This window comes from Amblyomma americanum, chromosome 5 (assembly GCF_052857255.1).
Source record: "Amblyomma americanum isolate KBUSLIRL-KWMA chromosome 5, ASM5285725v1, whole genome shotgun sequence".
In the NCBI taxonomy this organism is placed as follows: Eukaryota; Metazoa; Arthropoda; class Arachnida; order Ixodida; family Ixodidae; genus Amblyomma; species Amblyomma americanum.
This window is the reverse complement of record NC_135501.1, coordinates 170,373,047-170,391,639: the sequence shown is the minus strand read 5'-3', so window position 1 is coordinate 170,391,639 and position 18,593 is coordinate 170,373,047. Positions and strand designations below refer to the sequence as shown.

The 18,593-nt window shown below is 47.3% G+C and overlaps 1 long non-coding RNA gene across 1 annotated transcript in view; it reads left to right on the top strand.

Annotated features, from left to right (window-relative positions):
- LOC144135270 (uncharacterized) overlaps positions 1-16,863 on the top strand; it is a 43,977-nt gene extending 27,114 nt beyond the window's left edge. The window contains exons 2-3 of the long non-coding RNA XR_013315424.1: positions 2,655-2,731; positions 16,811-16,863. This is a non-coding gene — a long non-coding RNA (uncharacterized LOC144135270). The remainder of the gene's footprint in view (positions 1-2,654; positions 2,732-16,810) is intronic.
- The last annotated feature ends 1,730 nt before the right edge of the window (positions 16,864-18,593 follow it).

The window sequence follows — 18,593 nt, the reverse complement described above, 5'->3', positions numbered from 1 at the left end:
GGGAACAAAACTCTCTGGACGACGACTTCCTCAAACGAAGCCTGTAGCTCTGGTATTAGCTGACGGCTGCAAGCCACACATCATGAGGTGAAAGTCAAAACTTTGTTCTCTCATCTCCACAAATCTGGAATCCAACCAACGGGTAATAGTAAAACTTTAGGCATTGTTTTGAAGAACTCGTGGCGCAGAGACCATTTTCCCCCACTGTACAATAATCATAAGCTAAAAGGATCTTCTGTCTGGTCTTGATTTGTTCGCTACATCGCACAGTACACGGGCCTCTAGAATTTGAGCGAAATTCTAGAGGCCCGTGTACTGGGCGATGTTAGTGCACGTTAAACAACTCTAGGTGGTCGAAATTTCCGGAGCCCTCCACTACGGCGCCCCTCATAGTCTGAGTCGCTTTGGGACGTTAAACACGCCCCGCCGCGGTGGCTCAGTGGTTAGGGCGCTCGACTACTGATCCGGAGTTCCCGGGCTCGAACCCGACCGCGGCGGCTGCGTTTTTATGGAGGAAAAACGCTAAGGCGCCCGTGTGCTGTGCGATGTCAGTGCACGTTAAAGATCCCCAGGTGGTCAAAATTATTCCGGAGCCCTCCACTCCTTTCTTCTTTCACTCCCTCCTTTATCTCTTCCCTTACGGCGCGGTTCAGGTGTCCAACGATATATTAGACAGATACTGCGCCATTTCCTTTCCCTAAAAACCAATTATTATTATTATTATTATTAAACACCCATAAACCATTAACCTTGTTCGCTACAATTCTCCGCAGCAGTGGCCAAGTGGTCGAGCATCCGCTTCGCATGCGGGAGGTGCGGGTTGCGATCCCCAGTGCCGCCGGGCACCCACCGGTGATAAAATGGGTACAAGCTTTCCCCTGCCTGATGCTCGGCTTCTTTAGGGTGAAATGCTTGGGAAATGGGTCTTTGACCCCACCTTGAGAATTTGAAAAATACCTTGTGCCATGGCGCTCTTTGGCCACAGATGCCTTTGCGTCATAAAAGTCCATCATCGTCAACACAGTTGAAGTTATTCCAGGTGTCGATGGCGCGTGAAAAAAGTTCACTAGTGCCCCAAGCGCCATTTCAAAACATGACAATAGAAAAAGAATGGCGTACAGTTGTTAGATTCGTCTCTTCAGCCTGTTCAAGCGGTCTGCCGAGAATACAGCATAACCACGAAAATAACATATCTCACGCTGTCATTAACATAAAGGGGTCACTTGCTATTTTTAGAATCTACTTACTATCATTTGTTTAAAAGACCTGGTGTCTACAGTCATCTGATCCTGTAATATCTTTCCAGTTGAGCTTATTTCCAATAGTTCCCGAGCGCGTAAAATTTTAAGACCGGCAGCTCTTATTACTTACGTTTGTCGAGGACGCTTCTGTCTCCAATGAAGGTCAAAATGACGAAAGCAACTGCCACGTGACCACAGTATATCACATGCCAACATGGGGCGCGTAGCGCCTAATTTGATACCAGTACTTTACATCCGTTATATATGTGCTAGTATAGCGGCCATCGAAGTGGGACCCCCCCCCCCCCCCCTCGGGACCACCATTTGCATAAAATTTGGCGACCACCCGTTTGACGCAGAATGTCCAAAATGGTGTGAAATGATATCAAATCTTCATGGGGATAAGATTACTAATTCAGATGAGGCCCAAAATATGTGCGAGATTCGCACCGACGACCTTTCCTCCCCCAAACCGTGCATTCCGAGGGCCCTCAGACTGCCGTTACAGCCAAACCATTTGTTGCAGGGGGTTCCGGATGGTGTCGAACGATTCGTCGTGTTATGATGCACACATTTATAAAGTTTAAAACATTATACAAGAAGGGAATATACCGGATATAGCGAAGATGGCTGTAAATTGCAGTAGTGACACAAACTCCATGAGGTAGATGGCGCTGCTTGTGTCTTCGAAGAGATGCTTCCGGATAGGAAACATCCGCGCATGTTTGGATTTGGTGTTCTCCACGTTTGCTGAGCATACCGATGTAAACACTTGAAGCTCCCGTTGCTAACGCTCTTAAGTCGAACGCTGAGGCAGTGTTGGCAGACAGGTTTTTTTTCCTATTGTTCCCGCACACACGCATATTCCGCACCCTGCTACAGAAGCTATATTTTCGCAAATTTGGTAAATAGGAAGATAACAGCAATGCCACCCTTGCAATCGTTGGTACATGTCAGCAAGTAAAGTGTTTTATTGTACTACCTGTGTTAATGCTCTCATCCTGATCAGCGCTTACCGCCCTGCAACGTTAACTACATTTAGTTGAACTAATACAGAAAGCACCGAAGTTTGGGCCAGTTGGTGTTGACCTATCTTGAAAAAACATAGCAGCACGAAAAAACAGGGGACATATGTTTGTGTGTCTATTTCGTCCCCGTTGTTTCGTGCTGCTACGTTTTCCAAAGTGAAATAGTACAAAATGGAGGTCAAATAGAATGAGTAACACTAATCTATACTTGTCACTTTGCAGCAAGAAGCCGATCGCTTCTTGTTATACTTAACTCTGTGCACGTCACGTATATTTTAAAACTGTGCTATTAATTTCACGAATGGGTGCATAAATTCTAATTTTAAAAAAATTACACGCATTACGGTTATTTCCGATTTTATATTTAACGGCATTTGTCTGACAGAAACCCCGGAATGAAGTACGAAGCAGCTGTTTTCATCCTGATCATGCTTATTCTCTGCCATGGCTTGCCAAAAAAGGGTAAGTTTTGTTTAAAGCAATAGAATAAGCAAAAGTTTTAAATCTAGGTAATTTTTCTTGTTCCAATCTATCCGCTTTCTGGTAAAATAGGTTTAATGTCTCGGTTGTCTTCGTCGAGCATTTTTAAAGATGTTTACCTTTTTGAGAACTCGACACAGGCTAGTCCCCCGCCCATTTAAACTATGACACGTACCTCTGTTTTAGTCGATTAGTCGAAAATGTGATTTTCTAAAAAAAATAATCTTACTGATAGCGATTGACTCGACCGGAAACAGGTAGTGAGTAATTAAGCTTCAAGACTAGTCAAGCTCAAGATGCCGCATTAAACACGTTCTTTGTGCTGGCACGTTTTGCCATTGTTAACCGCTTTGCCATTTAGCAGTAGGTTTGACTCCAACAATTTATGACATCATGATGCCAGAGTTATTAAAGAAGTGGTCCTATTAGTACTTCTTTAGGACGATGGAATATATTCAGGCGAGACCGCCTCACTCTCTATTAAGTATGAACCACGAGCTGTTCGTCCAAGCACCACGACATGCCTGTCCCCATTGACCGCATTAATTCGACTTTTACCGCTAGTGGCTATTTCCTAATGCACATCAAAATTCTTGCGCACCCTCTCGGAAAGATATACGCTCAAAGTGTGCGGTAGAGACCAAAAGCACCTTCTAAGCGCTAAAGATACAAGAGGCTTTGTCTCGGTCTACCTGCTCAACTGGGGAGGGTCTTGTCGATTATCACCATGCCATCATTATTCCAGCAATGTTCGTTACTTTTCATGCAACGGAAATTAAGCAGTTACTGGGAATATACTATGAGCCTTTCTGAATCTGCCAAAATCACTGCTGCTTAATTACCTAATCATTGGCTATATATTAGTTTAAGCATGAAACTTTCAGAAGGTGGGAGAGAAAGAAAAGAATTATATTCTGCAAAATATTTAGCGCCTTATAATACAATACACCGCAGCGGTGGCCTAGTCGTTTGAGCATCCGCCTCGAATGCGGGAGGTGCTGGGTTGGATCCCCAGTGCCGTCGGGTACACACCGGTGATACAATGGGTACAAGTTTTCTCCTGGTCTGCTTCTCGGCTTCTTTAGTGTGAAATGCTTGGGAAATGGGTCTTTGACCCCACCTTGTGTAGAAGAAACAACCTTGTGCCATGGCGCTCATTGGCCATAGATGCCCTTGCGCCATAAAAATCTATTATCATCATTATTATACACTAAACTTTAACTCATCAAATAAAGATATCGCTAAGAGTTGCCACTGCGCGGTTATTGTAACAATTAGAAAACCAAGTAATTCTTAACGCAGCGAATCCCATATCACTGCCATTTCTTCTTAACGCTTTGTTATGAATTATAGAGCGACTCGGGTTTAAATTCAGATATAAAGCACAAAATTATAGTCCTTGAAATTCTGTCAGCGTAAAGCGTTGTTACGGCTGTTTTTCATCATTTTCTCTCGCGTATTGTGCTGAACGCGCTTTTGTACCCATTGTATAATCATTCCCGAGAAGTTATCTCGCTAATGCACAGTACACGTTACAATACTCTTAACGAAATTAGAGATGATTAATCATATTTTGGCGTTTTTGGCATTTTTCGAAAATATGCATATCTGGCGTACCGGCATTATGAGAACAAGGCGCATAGATCTTCCCTTACGAAGTCTTTAACCGCAATCTCATAATTTTTTTTTTCACACATATCTTACAACTCTCGCTTTGAAAGCACAATATTGGTTTACAGGCGTAAACTGGCTGAACCCCTTTAACTTTTACAAAAAAAAAGGCAATGCGCGGAACCTTGGTCTTTCTTTCCGTGCTCTGCAGAATTGGCATGATTCGGTTCGTGAGTTACTGAATATAGCATGGGCAGAAAAATACGTGCAAACTCTGCTTGATATAGCAACGCAATCTGTATATGCTTCACAAGCGAATTCTTACGAATGGGTCTTAGATGACGCTAAGCCAGGTTTGGCAGTGCTTGCACTGACATTCGCACAGCACACGGGTGGCTTTGCGTTTCGATGCAAGCGAAACGTCAAGGCGCCCGTGTGTTGTGCAAAGTCAGTGCACGTTAAAAGGTCCCCAATTAGCGGAAATTATTCCGGAGCCCTTCACTAAGGCAAATTTTTATCTCTCTGTTCTTTCACTCCCACCTTCCTCCCTTTTCTTACGCTGCGGTACGGGTCTCCATCGAGATGTTAGATCATTACTGCTCCATTTCCTTGCCTCAAGAGCCAATTTTGATTTTCTGAAGTTACAGTAATTTCGAGTTAAAAAGCTACAAACACGAATGTCAACAGAAACGACTGCAACGTACAGTACTACATTTCAGAGCACATAACACGCTACAGAAACAAGCGGAATTCTAACACTGTTTTATTCCCCTAGATTTATGGCCATATAAAATCTGCATTATTTCAAGCTAGGGAACCCAAGAACAAGAGACTATTTCGACAGTTAACTTCCGCTTCGCCCCCTACGGGATATATGTATATTGGCAAGATAGCCGAGGCTTTGTTATGTAAAAAGCACAAAAATGTAGAAAGTACTAAGACAGGAACATACAGGCGCTTGGGCAAAAGTTATATACGCGTTCAGAAGATGAAAAAAACGTTTCAGTAAGACCAGCTTAAATCCAACATTTGTTTATCTCACGAAGTGCTGACGCCCTCTAAGTAACTTATACGCTTACAGGAGTTAGAATTTTACAAGAGAGTTCGCCTACCTCAAAGATTTTGCCTTCAAATTTCCGTCTGAAGGCGACGACAAAATAGTCGATAGAAAAATTTATCTACGCAGTTCGCTGTAGCATGCATTGGGAATGAGAACTGAGCGCTTCAAAAATTATCCCCATGCTACCAAAAATGCATGCCGCGGCCCCACTATGGGTTTCTCTGTGAATCTCGTTAAGCAATGCAAAATGCCTGCAGGAGATGTGGCATAGAGAGAAAGATAATATAAAAAAATTCACTTCCTGGTTCACAGAATCAAAGAAAACACGACAATTTGAGGCTGTCTAGTTTCCTTCAAAGATCTCTTAACGGGTCTTAAACGGAAACAAAAGAATGACCACATCGAAATACGGCTGGTATCCGGACGTAGGCACCCCACAGTGCTCGAAATAATGTTTTTTTATCAATTCGATTCCTAGGAATGATGTAAGCGCGGATTAAAATTGCGATGTCGCTCCACCCCCTACTGTGTGGCTACAGGCGAGCTACATGACGTGCTGCATGTCAAAAGCACTGGGTCCCTCTGTTCAGCACTTCAGCCAGCCGCGCTCTCCTCTGTGCATCTGACGTACAATCCAGGCCGTGATAGGCCGCGATGTGCTCCACTGTTATTGGTTTCGTCACCGAGGTATTTAAGAGCAGGCGAAGTCCAATAAGAATGGCAGGCTGATCATGCCTGTCATCTGAGCAGCCTTCTGCAGTACGATCACGTGCGGCCGAAATGACGTCGTTTTTCATTCCTATCCTCCTCGGAACAGGCTAGGAGCGTAGCCGTTCCCAGCTTTGTAAGGGGAAAATTCTTTTGAAAGGAGACTCGTATAACTTTCATTGCCGTGATATATATTATCAGACCTTTTAGATAACGCGTTCAACGTGGTTTTTAAGGAAGTCAGCTATACACACGAAACCTAGGAGAGCGCAGCACGAGGACAAAAAGTAACCATGCACTTGCAGTTAACGCTGACAAAAGGCGCGCAGTAACCCACAACAAAGTCACGAGATGAACCGATACGCCGGAGAAGGCCAGCATGTAGCGGCAAGCAAACCGTAGAATAGGCCAGGTGGATGGCAGAAGAGCTGCGCCTGCTGGTCTGAGAAAATGCAAACACATGTTTTCTTAATAAAACTCATTGTACTTTCCACCTGAATGTACTACACACCTAAAACATTTTACATCTAATAAATAACGCGGAATTTTAATTGGCTATATACCGAAAATGTGTAATCGATTATTTTTGTCTTATTCGTGTTTGGCCGCATACTTCATTATGGCGTTCCAAGTCCGCAGACATAAATGATGTGCTGGCTATTGGTTCGAGGCCGCATTTGAGATACACTTTGGCGAAATATGTAAATTTACCGTGGCTGTGCGGTTATCAAGCCGCTAGCGTGATAACACGCATGGTCACCGCGCTGCCGGCTCAGAAGCTTCCGGACACTCGACAGTTGTCCACAGACCTGTCTAGAGTACTCGAACTCCGTGCCATCTGCGCTCCGCAGCGTGCAGAGCGACATCTAGTGACAGCGCTTGGCTCCAGATATCACATGTCTGATGCTAAGACCTTACTGAGAGATGCGCTATCTGGAACCAGGCGCGGCCGCTAGACGTCGCTTGGCGCGCCGCGGAGCTACGCCTTCTTCCTCTGTCTCCTTTGTTGTTTATGCTGCACCTGCAAGGGTTGGAGACCAAGCTAGAGAGGAGCGGACTAGGCTTCAACCTTTCTTCTTTCAAGCATTGGGAATGGATTAAAACCGGGACTAATATACGCGGATGATTTAGTGCTAATGGAAGACAACAAGGAAGACTTGCAGAAGTTGATAGACATATGTGGTACAAAGGGAGATAGATTAGGCTTCATGGTTAGTAAGGAAAAATCTGCAGTCATGACATTTAATGATGAGGTCGGCGATCATAGAATACGGCAGTTCACGCTAGAAGTAGTGGATGGGTACAAGTATATTGTGGTGTGGATAAATAACGGCGCTGAGTATCTGACAGAGCATGAAAAATATGTAATGAATAAAGTATGGGGTGACTCTGTGTCCAGCCGGCTGGGAAGGCGAGCTTCCGTGCAAGCTACACGCAGGCGTTATTGATGTACGCAACACGTTTCCCACACCCGTGGCGCAGAGTCGCAGCCACGGCAGGTCCGGACGGAATAGGCAACGGCAGGGCACGCTAGGAAATAGTTTATTATCCTAACGCGAGGTAAAGCACACTGCGGAAGAATGTTCTATCCGTAAAATAGATGTACAGCAGCTCACCAGGTCGTTGACGTCGTCTGGCGTTGGTGTTCGGGGGTCGGCGGGCAGCGAAAGGGGTCCATGGGGCACTTAGGTACGGTCCGGCAGCGAGAGTCCCTTCCCGCCGCGCGTTCCCCCCTTTTATCCCCTTGGTCATTGCCTCCCTGGCAGCAAATCGTTGCCGTCAAGCTTAGGCCTGCTACCCTCTCCGCAGAAGGCAGCACGCTGCCGTGACGTCAAGTCAGTGCTGGGGCGGAAATGAGCAGAGTCGCTGGGGTGCCTTTTCTCCACATACCTGGTGGCCAGCGCGCCCGTGTATGTCACGGTCACCGCTGGCGCGGGGGACGAGCAGGGGATACCAGTGTATACCACAAAAGATAGTAGAAATGCAGCTGTCATGAAAAATAGGGCACTGTGGAATTACAATAGGTATGAAGTGGTAAGAGGGATCTGGAAATTGGTGATGGTTCCTAGCCTGACTTTCGGTAATGCGGTCCTGTACGTGAGACCAGATGCTCAAGAAAGGTTAGAAATCAAATAACGCGGCGCAGCGAGGCTAGTTTTGGAAGCACATGGTAATACACCAAATCAGGGGGTACACGGTGATATGGGATCGACGTCTTTCGAGAGCAGAGATTCTAGCAGTAAGATAACATTTGAAGACCGATTGAGAAAAATGGGGAAAAAGCAGTGGGCTAGGAAAATTTTCAGATACCAGTACTTAAGGAACGGTGACACTAAATGGAGAACGCGGACTGCAATATTGACAAGCAAATATCTGGGCAGCAGTAGGGGGGAAAATCAGGAATTCTCGGTTAAGAAAGTGGTTAGATAAACAGATGGAGCTCCGTGGAAAACAGGGATACTGACGAAATCGCCACTGCGAACATACAGGACCTTTAAGCAGGAAAATGCCAAAGAAAATATCTTTAAAAATTGTAGGGGAAGATCTTTGTTGTTTGAGGCCAGGACGAGAGTTTTGCGGACTAAGACATATAGAGACAGGTACCACGAGACAGACACGTTGTGCGTTGCGTGTGGAGAGGAGGAGGAATCGGCTGAACACTTGATACTTTTCTGTAAAGGGCTTCACCCTACAGTGGAAAGCAGCGGGGCTGATATATCCAAGGCGTTGGCGTTTAAGGACAGTGAAGGGAAAGTATATTTTAAGCGGGTAGAAGTAACCAAGCGAAGGTTATCTGATTGGTGGCTAAAATCAAGACAAGAGTAATATTTCACAAGTCATGGCTAGGTATCTTGAGCCACCGCCCTATTTAAAGGGTTCAGTCTCATTCATCCATCCAACCATTCATCCACCCATTCACCAATCCATCCATCCATCCATCCATCCACCCATCCATCCATCCATCCATCCATCCATCCATCCATCCATCCATCCATCCATCCATCCATCCATCCATCCATCCACCCACCCATCCATCCATCCATCCATCCATCCATCCATCCACCCGTCCGTCCGTCCGTCCGTCCGTCCGTCCGTCCGTCCGTCCGTCCGTCCGTCCGTCCGTCCGTCCGTCCGTCCGTCCGTCCGTCCGTCCGTCCATCCATCCATCCATCCATCCATCCATCCATCCATCCATCCATCCATCCATCCATCCTTTCATCCATCCATCCATCCATCCATCCAGCGCAGACGGCATGGAGTTCGAGCGCTCTAGATAGGTCTGTGGACGACTGTACTGGAATGTACCCACCCCCACCCGAATAACATAGCAAGATGTGTGATGCGCCCGCACAGCGTTATGCGCACAGCCTAAGGAACTGTGGTCCCCTCAAGGCGAGTGTCACTGACTTAAAAGTGACACAACACCTGCGAGTGCCACGATGTTTTCAATACAATTACACTGCTCTCTAAACGAGAGCTCGTAACCACCCGGGTTAGGAGCTTTCGGGAAGACAATTCCATAAAAAAGAGGAACACGGAGGCTCAATTCACTGGCGTTTTTCATATCGCCTCAATGAAAATATTGTTTCCGCGTACGGTTTCGAGCCCATTACCCACGGTGAGCAGTAGAATCTCGTTGTCACTGATGTTCTACGGCGGGTGATTTATTCTGTTTAAGATGGCCTTAAACATGTTAGTAATATAATAATATCTATATAATAATATACAACATTATTATATTAATGCCAATAATACTGATATCATATATTATCATCTTTCGCGGAATATTAATATTCCTTGAAATGATCACCGCAAGCGACAAAAAGTATTGCAAAAACGAGCGCAATGTTACCACAGTGGAATCTGTCTTGCGTCTCTCTGGTAGATGAAATGCCTTTCTTGTTAATTGACCGCGAAAAATCTTTTCTCAGTCAGGCTTTTTCTCGCCCGTATTCTTGTAAAAATGCTACCAAAAGCATGTACAGTTTGCTGGAATCATTTTCTTAGAGGTTTAAAAACACTGGCACTACCTGAACTGCGAAAACACTAGGGACAACCGTCAGATTTCAACTAACTTTAATGGACGGACTCGTGATATTTATCTGCGCTATCGCTTTTCACGTAGGAGGGAAGGGGGTGCAGTTATACGAGTTGCAAAAGACTAGATACCTGAGTGTGCTCAGTGATAGCGTTATACTGGGTGTGCAATGGGTTTTTCTGGTAGAAAACAGAGCGCAGCACAGCACAAAGCGCGTAACGGTGTTCACAGACATTCAGCGGTTCCAACAGCACCAACCCGAAGCACGCGCTCGCCGAGAGCAGTCTCGCTGCCGCGGGGGCACTTCGTCGTTAAATTCGCCCCCAGCGAAGGAGGAGCCATCCTGGCGACTCAAGGCGTGGTACACATCATGGGTTCGTGATAGGGCCTCAGGCGGCTAATGTGAACGGTTTCATGGCCACGGCGGTGGTGGTCAGATGAGCGTGTCAACGGTTTCACAACGCAGTTCACAGGGCAACTCTGAGAGGCAACACGGTAAGTGCCGTAACATTTGGTGAGGAACTTGTACGACAGGCCAGGAGGGCCTTATGGGACCCAGAGGCAAACAAGGGAGCCGGCAGATAGGCGGGTAAAGCGTTGACCAGAATCACGGCGTTCCTTTTGTCGATGGTGATCGTGGCACGTGAGGGATCGGGCTAGTTGGCGGCATTCTTCAGCATACTGAGTGATTTCAGAAGCAGGGAGCAGTCAGAGGCATCAGGATGGTAGGGGACCTTCTTAGCGACCGCGGGTCGAGGGAAGCACCGTGGCGAAGAACGAGGTGACGAAGAATAAGGAAAGCTACTTCTCTGGCTGTAGCCGCTGAAGGAGCGAACGTCCCGGCATAGCACGTCAGATGGTCGACGGCGACGACAATTCAGCGGTGACCAGAGGTAGAAGGCGGCAGAAGCCCATGAAGACCGATGCCCACACGATCAAACGGACGGGCAGGGCAAGGTAAAGGCTGCAATGGGCCGGAAAAGGCGCTGCGATGGTGACCTGCGGCGTTGGCAGTCAAGGATATGAGCGATTGTACATTCGTAGAAATGTGTACACACCGCGCCAGTATTACCGGTGCCGAAGTCGCGTATATGTCTTGAAGAAACCAGCATAAGAGTTCTGGGGTTCGCCATCAAAAGATGTGGAGACTACAGCGCGTAAGTGGCGAGGTATAACAAGTAGCCATCTTCGACCATCTGACACGCAGTTCCGGAGATAAAGACCGCCTTACAGGGTGAAGTGGCAGGTTTGACAACGAAACGAACGGGAGGGCGCCGGCGTAGTGCGGCCGGAAAGGAGGTGCACGAGAGAGGTTATCCGGGAGTCTTTACGCTGCTCCGGAACATGTTAGGAGGGCGTAATGAAGAGAGCATGGGGTCATTGCTAGAGAGGGTCGCATCGTCGGCAAGTAACGGTGGCCAGGAAAGGGCGTCGGCGTTAGAGTGCTTTTCCGGACCGGTAGATGACTCAAATGTCGTACTCCTGAAGTCGCAGTGCCCAACGACCAAGTAGGCCGAATGGATCCCTCAAAGACGACAGCCAGCATAAATCATGGTGGTCGGTGAGTACGTCGAACGGGCGGCCGTAGAGGTATGGTCGAAATTTGTTTATTGCCCACAAAATGGCAAAACATTCTTTTTCGGACACGGAGTAATTGATCTCGGCTTTAAAGAGCGTGCGGCTAGCATAGGCGTCAACATATTCATGAAATCCAGGCTTCCGCTGTGCAAGCACAGCACCGATGCCGGTGCCACTAGCATCCGTGTGGATCTCGGTTGGCGCGTTGGGGTCGTAATGGCGAAGTATGGGCGTTAAAGTAAGGAGCCGGCGCAGCGTAACGAAAGCACATCGCATTTGGAGCAGCATGACGATAAGGAATTTCGGGCTTGAAGTTGCGTCAAAAGTGATATGATGTAGGCAAAATTCTAGATAAAGCGCCGAAAATATGAGCATAGGTCGACGAAACTCCGCAGTTCTTTGGGCGTGGACGGCTTCGGAAACTCGTCAACCGCACGAAGTTTTGTGGGATTCGGAAGTGTGCCGTATTTAGATACGACGTGACCGAGGATGGTCAGTTGGCGAACTTCAAGATGGCATTTTTTTAAATTTAATTGCAGCCCTGCGGTGGTGAGGCAAGTCAGCACTTGGCGCAGATGAGTCAGGCGGGTCGAGAAGTCGGCCGAAAGCACGACGACATCGTCAAGGTAGCAGAGACACGTCTTCCAGCGTCGGTCACGCAGGACATTATCCATCATTCTTTCGAATGTAGCATGGGCGTTGCAAAGCTGAAATGGCATTACGTAAAACTCATATAGCCCATTAGGCATGACGAATGCAGTTTTTTCTCAGTCAGCTTCGGCAATGGGTATTTGCCAATGTCCAGATCTCAGATCGAGTGACGAAAAAATTCTGCTCTTTGTAGTCAACCGAGAGCGTCATCTATGCGTGGCAAAGGATAGACGTCTTTCCAGATTACAGTGTTCAGCCGTCGATAATCCACGCAAAATCGGATAGAGCCGTCTTTATTTCGAACGAGCACGACCGGGGAAGACTATGGGCTCTTCGAGGGCTGTATAATCCCGCGCTCTAATATATCATCCACTTGCTCGTTGATGATGCGGTGCTCCGGAGCTGACACGCGATATGGTCGCTGGCGCAGAGGAGGATGGGTGCCAGTATCGATGGTATGTGCGACAGATGAAACACTGCCGAGTGGAGTTTGGCACGCGTCAAAAGACGAAAGAAATTTGCACAAAAGGGCGAACAGCTGGTCACGGCACGTCGAGTGAAGGTCTCGATCGCTAGCACTGTACAGGACATCAGAAAGTGAGCGGTGTGACAGGGTAGCCGGGGAGAGAGCATCGATAAATGGTGGAGGAGCGGCTTCGATGTCGTCGACGACTTGTTGGAGTTCAGCCGATGCAACGTATCCAATGCATTCACCACGAAGCAGAGTCACCGGAGACGGTAGATGATTGCTGATGAGCATGGTTGTTGTTCCGGAGGTCACCGTGAGGGCAGAGAAGGGAAGAGGTTCCTGTGGCGAACGAGTAATAATGAGGGAGTAAAGAGTACAGGTCTGTCGGATGGGTCGGCTGGAGAGAAACACGACGGGGAGACTACAACGGACGAGGAAGCAGGAAGTTCGGCATCATGGGACAGAAGAGGTGTGTCCGGATATTCAGGAGTTTCGGCTTTGGAGTCGTCGGGTAGGACTAAGAGGGTGAAATCAGCACGGGCGCTGTCGACGACAGCAGAGTGCTCCGACAGAAATTCCCACCCAAGAATGACGTCATGCGAGCAGGAGGAGAGTACCACGAACTCAATTCTGTAGATGACGTCTTAGATAACAACTCGTGTAGTGAAAGCGGCCAGCGGTTTACATGCTGGGCGTCAGCACTACGGAGTCCGAGAAATACAGTTGCTCCGGTGTCAATCAGGGCACACGTCACAACACCGTCTACGACCACACCAACGACGTTGTCGGGGTACGTCTGAGGCCTTTTAAAGTTCCCTGAAGGCGCAGCGCTTGCCTCGGGAACTGCGCTCACTAGTTTTCCGCTTGGTTGGGGCTGGCGCATCGCGGAGATGGAACGGCGCCGCGGAGAAGGGGAGCGGCGCGGCGTTGCAGACTGCCTGCCAGTTGTGAATGAAGATGGTGGCGGACTATGCTGTATTCAGTAGTGCTGCGTGTAAGATCCGTAAGCAGATGGCGTCATGACGTCAGTCGGCGGATAGTGCTGATTGCGGCAGTAGCGAGTGACAAAACAAATGGCCTGTTGTCGCGAGTGCGCCATGGGCGAACGTAGAGAAGGGGCCCCGGCTGCATGTGCGGCAACGATGGTGGTGTGGGCGCCCGATACTACCGAACAGGTCGCAGCGCCAAAACGGCGGAGCTGCAGCGGCGTCCGAGAAATTGCCCGAGGAATGAGGAGCCAGGCGGGACCGGACATCGGCGTAGGTAAGCAGGGCAGCCGCTGCCTGCTGAGGTACGGGTGTCACGACATCCGCGATGTGCAGGGCGTCCGCGACCTGTGCCTGGATGGTCGGCTGAAAGGCCGGATGAAGTGCTGGTGGCAGAGCTAGAGCCCTTCGCATGGGTGCGAGTTGACGGGCGACTTATTCACGGATTAACTGTTTTACCTCATGCATGAACTGAGGCTCCCCGGCGACGATGGTATCAGTGGACAGTACCTCGGCCTGTGGAATGGAGCGACGAGCGACGACGCGTTGCTTGCGGAGCTCCTCATAGCTCTGGCACAAGCTGATGACGGAGGCAACGGTGTCCGGCTGCCTGGCAAGAAGCATTTGAAACGCGTCCTCGTCGATACCTTCCATAATGTGCCCGATTTTAGCCAATTCAGGCATTTGAGAGTTGACTCGTTTGCACACGTCCACCACGTCTTCCACGTAGCTGGTGAACGCCTCACCCGGCTGCTGCGCCCGCTCACGCAAGCGCTGTTCAGCGCGCAGCTTGCGCAGACCAGGACAGCCAAATATCTCGGTGAAATTCGTCTTGAAAGCCGAGCAGGTGGTGATGTCCGCTTCATGGCTGTGGAACCGAAGGCTGCCGACGGCAGCGAGGTAGAAGATGACGTTATTGAGCTTCATTGTGTCGTCCCAGCGGTTGTGCGTGCTGAACCTCTCGTAGGACGCCAGCCAGTCCTCGACATTATTGCCGCCGGTGCCGCTGAAGACAGCTGGGTCCCGCTGCCATGGCATGCCGGCGCAGATCTGGTGGCGGCGGTGGCGGCTGTGCGGTGTCTCTCGGCATTTGTGTTGTAACGGTGCCGTTTCTCAGCTCCAGGACGGGATTAGGGTTCACCTCCACCACTTGCAATAGGTTTTTCGGGCCCAAAGCACAGAGCGCAGCACGGCGCAAAGCACGAAGCGCAGAACGGCTTCCACAGACATTCAGCGGTTCCAGCAGCACCCACTCGAGGCCCGTGCTCGCCGAGAGCAGTCGTTGTTGTTTTTGTTGTTCTTGCCTCAAATACGATGGCACATACCCACGGTGGGGGATTGGCCAGGGTTTGGTGAGAGCGGTCTCGCTTTCGCGGGGGCACTTCTTCGTCGTTACAGGTGTTTTACCAAACAGTTTACATAATTTTTAAAAATAGGCTTTTTGAGTTAGAAGAGCGCTTTTTTTCGTCATAGCTTTGTTAGCAGTGTAGTGCATTAGAATACAGCTAAGATGTGGCTAACTAGCAGGTTAGTCAACTAATATTTAATACTTAAATTGCCAACCATTACCGTTAGGATTCTTAATTGTTGAGATGAGTATAGCCAACTACTTTAAGCAACACACATATCATCTTTTAGAATTTTGAAAACGTGGTCTCCCTCGCCGCGGCGGCGCAACAAATTTTGGCTACATTGATCCAGAATACATGCGCTTTCGACAAGCTTGCAGGCAAAGCAACCTCTCCGGAGCACGTAAGTTGTCGAAATAGCCAAACTTTGTTGGCCACAGCGCCGAGGGTAACCAAGTGTTCTAAATTCTAAAAACTGATATTGCTATTAGTTACAGTGGGCTTCGCGCCTCTCAGTAAAAAGAAACCTAACCTTAATAATCAATTAGAAAGCTTATTTTATAAATATTTCTAGTCAGGTGAAACAGCCTGTATGTCATCTATGCGTCCAGTAAGAGTTGCTTGAAGTCTAGCGGGTGTCTCTTCGGTTTCTGTCCTAGATGTAGTGTCTGTTAGGAAAATGATTCCGGAGAGCAAATTGCAAGTATACCAATTAACGTTTTTAGATGCATGGTTGCTAAGTCTCAAACAATGAGCAGCATAATTTAGCATTCTTTCCTTTTGGGCGTTGCGTCAGTACCGCTTCCCGCGTTCATCGCCGCGCCTTCGGATGCTAGGGGCTCACACCATAAACAAAATTCCAAGCACTTCGGGGTACTAGAAGTGGTCTGCAACGATGAAACGTGTCGTCAGGAATGATGCGACTGCAACGCAGCAGCGCTGGAGCAGAACCAACTTTTGACGTCACGGGTGGCGTGTTCAAGAGCAGCTGACAGCCGGAGCCGCTGTGTGGATGGAGCTGCGAGCATAAATTTCTTTTAAGCATAAAAGGTCTTTACCCGTACTGTTGGCCTGTTTGTGTATTCAAAGCAAAAATACATGAAATGGCTGCTTAAAAAGTATTTTGCAGTCCCATCATAATATTATAGACGACGTTGCGTAGACGAAACCAAAGGGGGTACGTAATGCATATACTAGAAAATTCGACCTCTGCGCACGTGCTTAAAGAAAAATCTCTACATTCCATAGACGCTACAGGTGAGAAAACTTCAATATGCTAAACCGTGCTCTATAATATTCTTACCAAACGTGTACGATGGTTAAAACGTAGTAATCGTCGTGTTGATGGCCTAAGCCGTCAGTCACGTTTCCATTCATATTAGCTATTACTAGATGCAACGTAAAATCAATTATGAGATTATGTAGCTTCTACAGATAAAAATCCAGCAAGTTGACCTTTACGTTGTAAATCTGGGTTGCCAATCATTTGAAGATGTTAGTAGAGGGCAATTCTGAGTGAGACCTGCATTAGAACTAAATAGGTTAACTGTCACGAACTGCCAAATATTGTTGGTGATCCTTACTAATCGTGAATTCCTTTGTTGCTGCAGGTGGACACAAAAATCCCCTAGACTGCATCAGTAGTCGAAGCTCCCGCAGCCGTACATGCATTAGACAAGGGGTAAAAAGGTGGCGTTATTTAAAGAACTACACCAAGTGTTTTTCATTCACTTATAGCGGTTGTAACGTACCGAAGAACATATTCCAGAGCTGCGAAGAATGTATGATGACGTGCACTGGTAAGTAAGAAATTCTATGCTTCAGCAGAATATTGTTTAAACCGATATTTGTTTGTGTGGCTCTCACATTTTATTTTCTATTCGACACAGCGAAGTCGCCAAGGTAAAAATTAGAGAGGACACTTAACCTCCGCCTTAAGAGTATGGCGCGATAGCGTAGCGGGTTAGGCTTTCCGTTCTGAACAGTTTGACATCTGTGGAGGCATTTTTCTTTTTTTTTCAATTGTTTCAAGTGTCATATGATGAATTACACTTAAAAATTTCTTAAGTGGTATCATCCAGCATTGGCATTTCATTCTGAGCACTTTGACACCTTTGAACCGTTTTTCTATTTTTTAATTTCTCCTCTCTTTGATTAATCAATACATTATAATGATTTCACTAACTCGTTATCGCCTATCACACACCAATCAATCATGAAACACTAGAACCACAAATTACCGTGATACGATTTTTTTAGACAGCCCCCGAATATATGTTGCCGGCTCCAACTGCCGGCTCCAAGCTAGGCTCCAACTTAACAAGTCAATTTATTCTGCACGAAGCGCTGAATTGTATAAGACCATTCGAGAAATTTTGCGTCAAACGGCTAGCATGATGCTGTTTTTTTTTACGCAGTTGCCGATTATTGCCGATTACGCACGCGGTGCCGACTACGCCGATGGCTTACGACCGAGCGAGCAGTATCCGCGTTCACGTAATAGTGCCATTATCTTTATCCAATAGGAGCTTCGATTTTGTTGTCGCTAACTCCTCATCGGTTCTTAGTCCTTCAAAATCCCATATTGGCACAAAGCGTTGTCACTTTAGTTCATGCTCAGAACCTACTGAATTCTGATTCTTCAGATGATTAGTGCCACGAGTTGCAAGCACATTTCTCGGCAATATTTGGAGCCGCGCGCAACGACATCTACGTTATTCGAGATTCTAGTAGGTGATAACTGTGCCTGATCAAGAAAGTGCCTAGTCATGTGAGGAATGAACTGTGCGCGGCCGAAAGGGATAGTGATTCTGTTTGGCGACCACCCAGCATGATTATTGCTATCTCCACTGCTTAAGTAACGCACTTTTACATAGGCACAGGTCAGCCCGGTAAAGAGTTCATTTAAGCGCCACATGCCTCAGCTCCTCATTCTGCTCCTTTTCGGTGTCGTCACAGTTACGTGACTCATTTTCAGCGATTTCTCCTAACTGTATGACAAGAACAATAATTTTAGCCGGTTATCATAGCCTACAGCACGGCTTAAGCCTACATGCTGCGTCTACGAAGATGTGGGCACCGAATTTCTTTTGAAGAAAAGACATTAGGTAACAAATAGATGTTTTCATTCAGTGTTCAGTTTCTCTGCTGTGTTAGAAGGAGAAATTCAATTATATATTTCGTGCCACTAGATAATTACTATTCCCATGTATGATATAAAGCTTACCATTGGAAACAAGCTTTGCCAGTGTCCAAATAGCGTTTACCCTGGACTGATAGCGTGGCTGCTACAATATGTATTTTCCGCGTTTTGCATAGTATTTCGAAAATTTAATGTTTGCTAATGATTAACTGCTTGTTTAGTTTTTATGTGGTTTCTTTCTCTTTCCATTG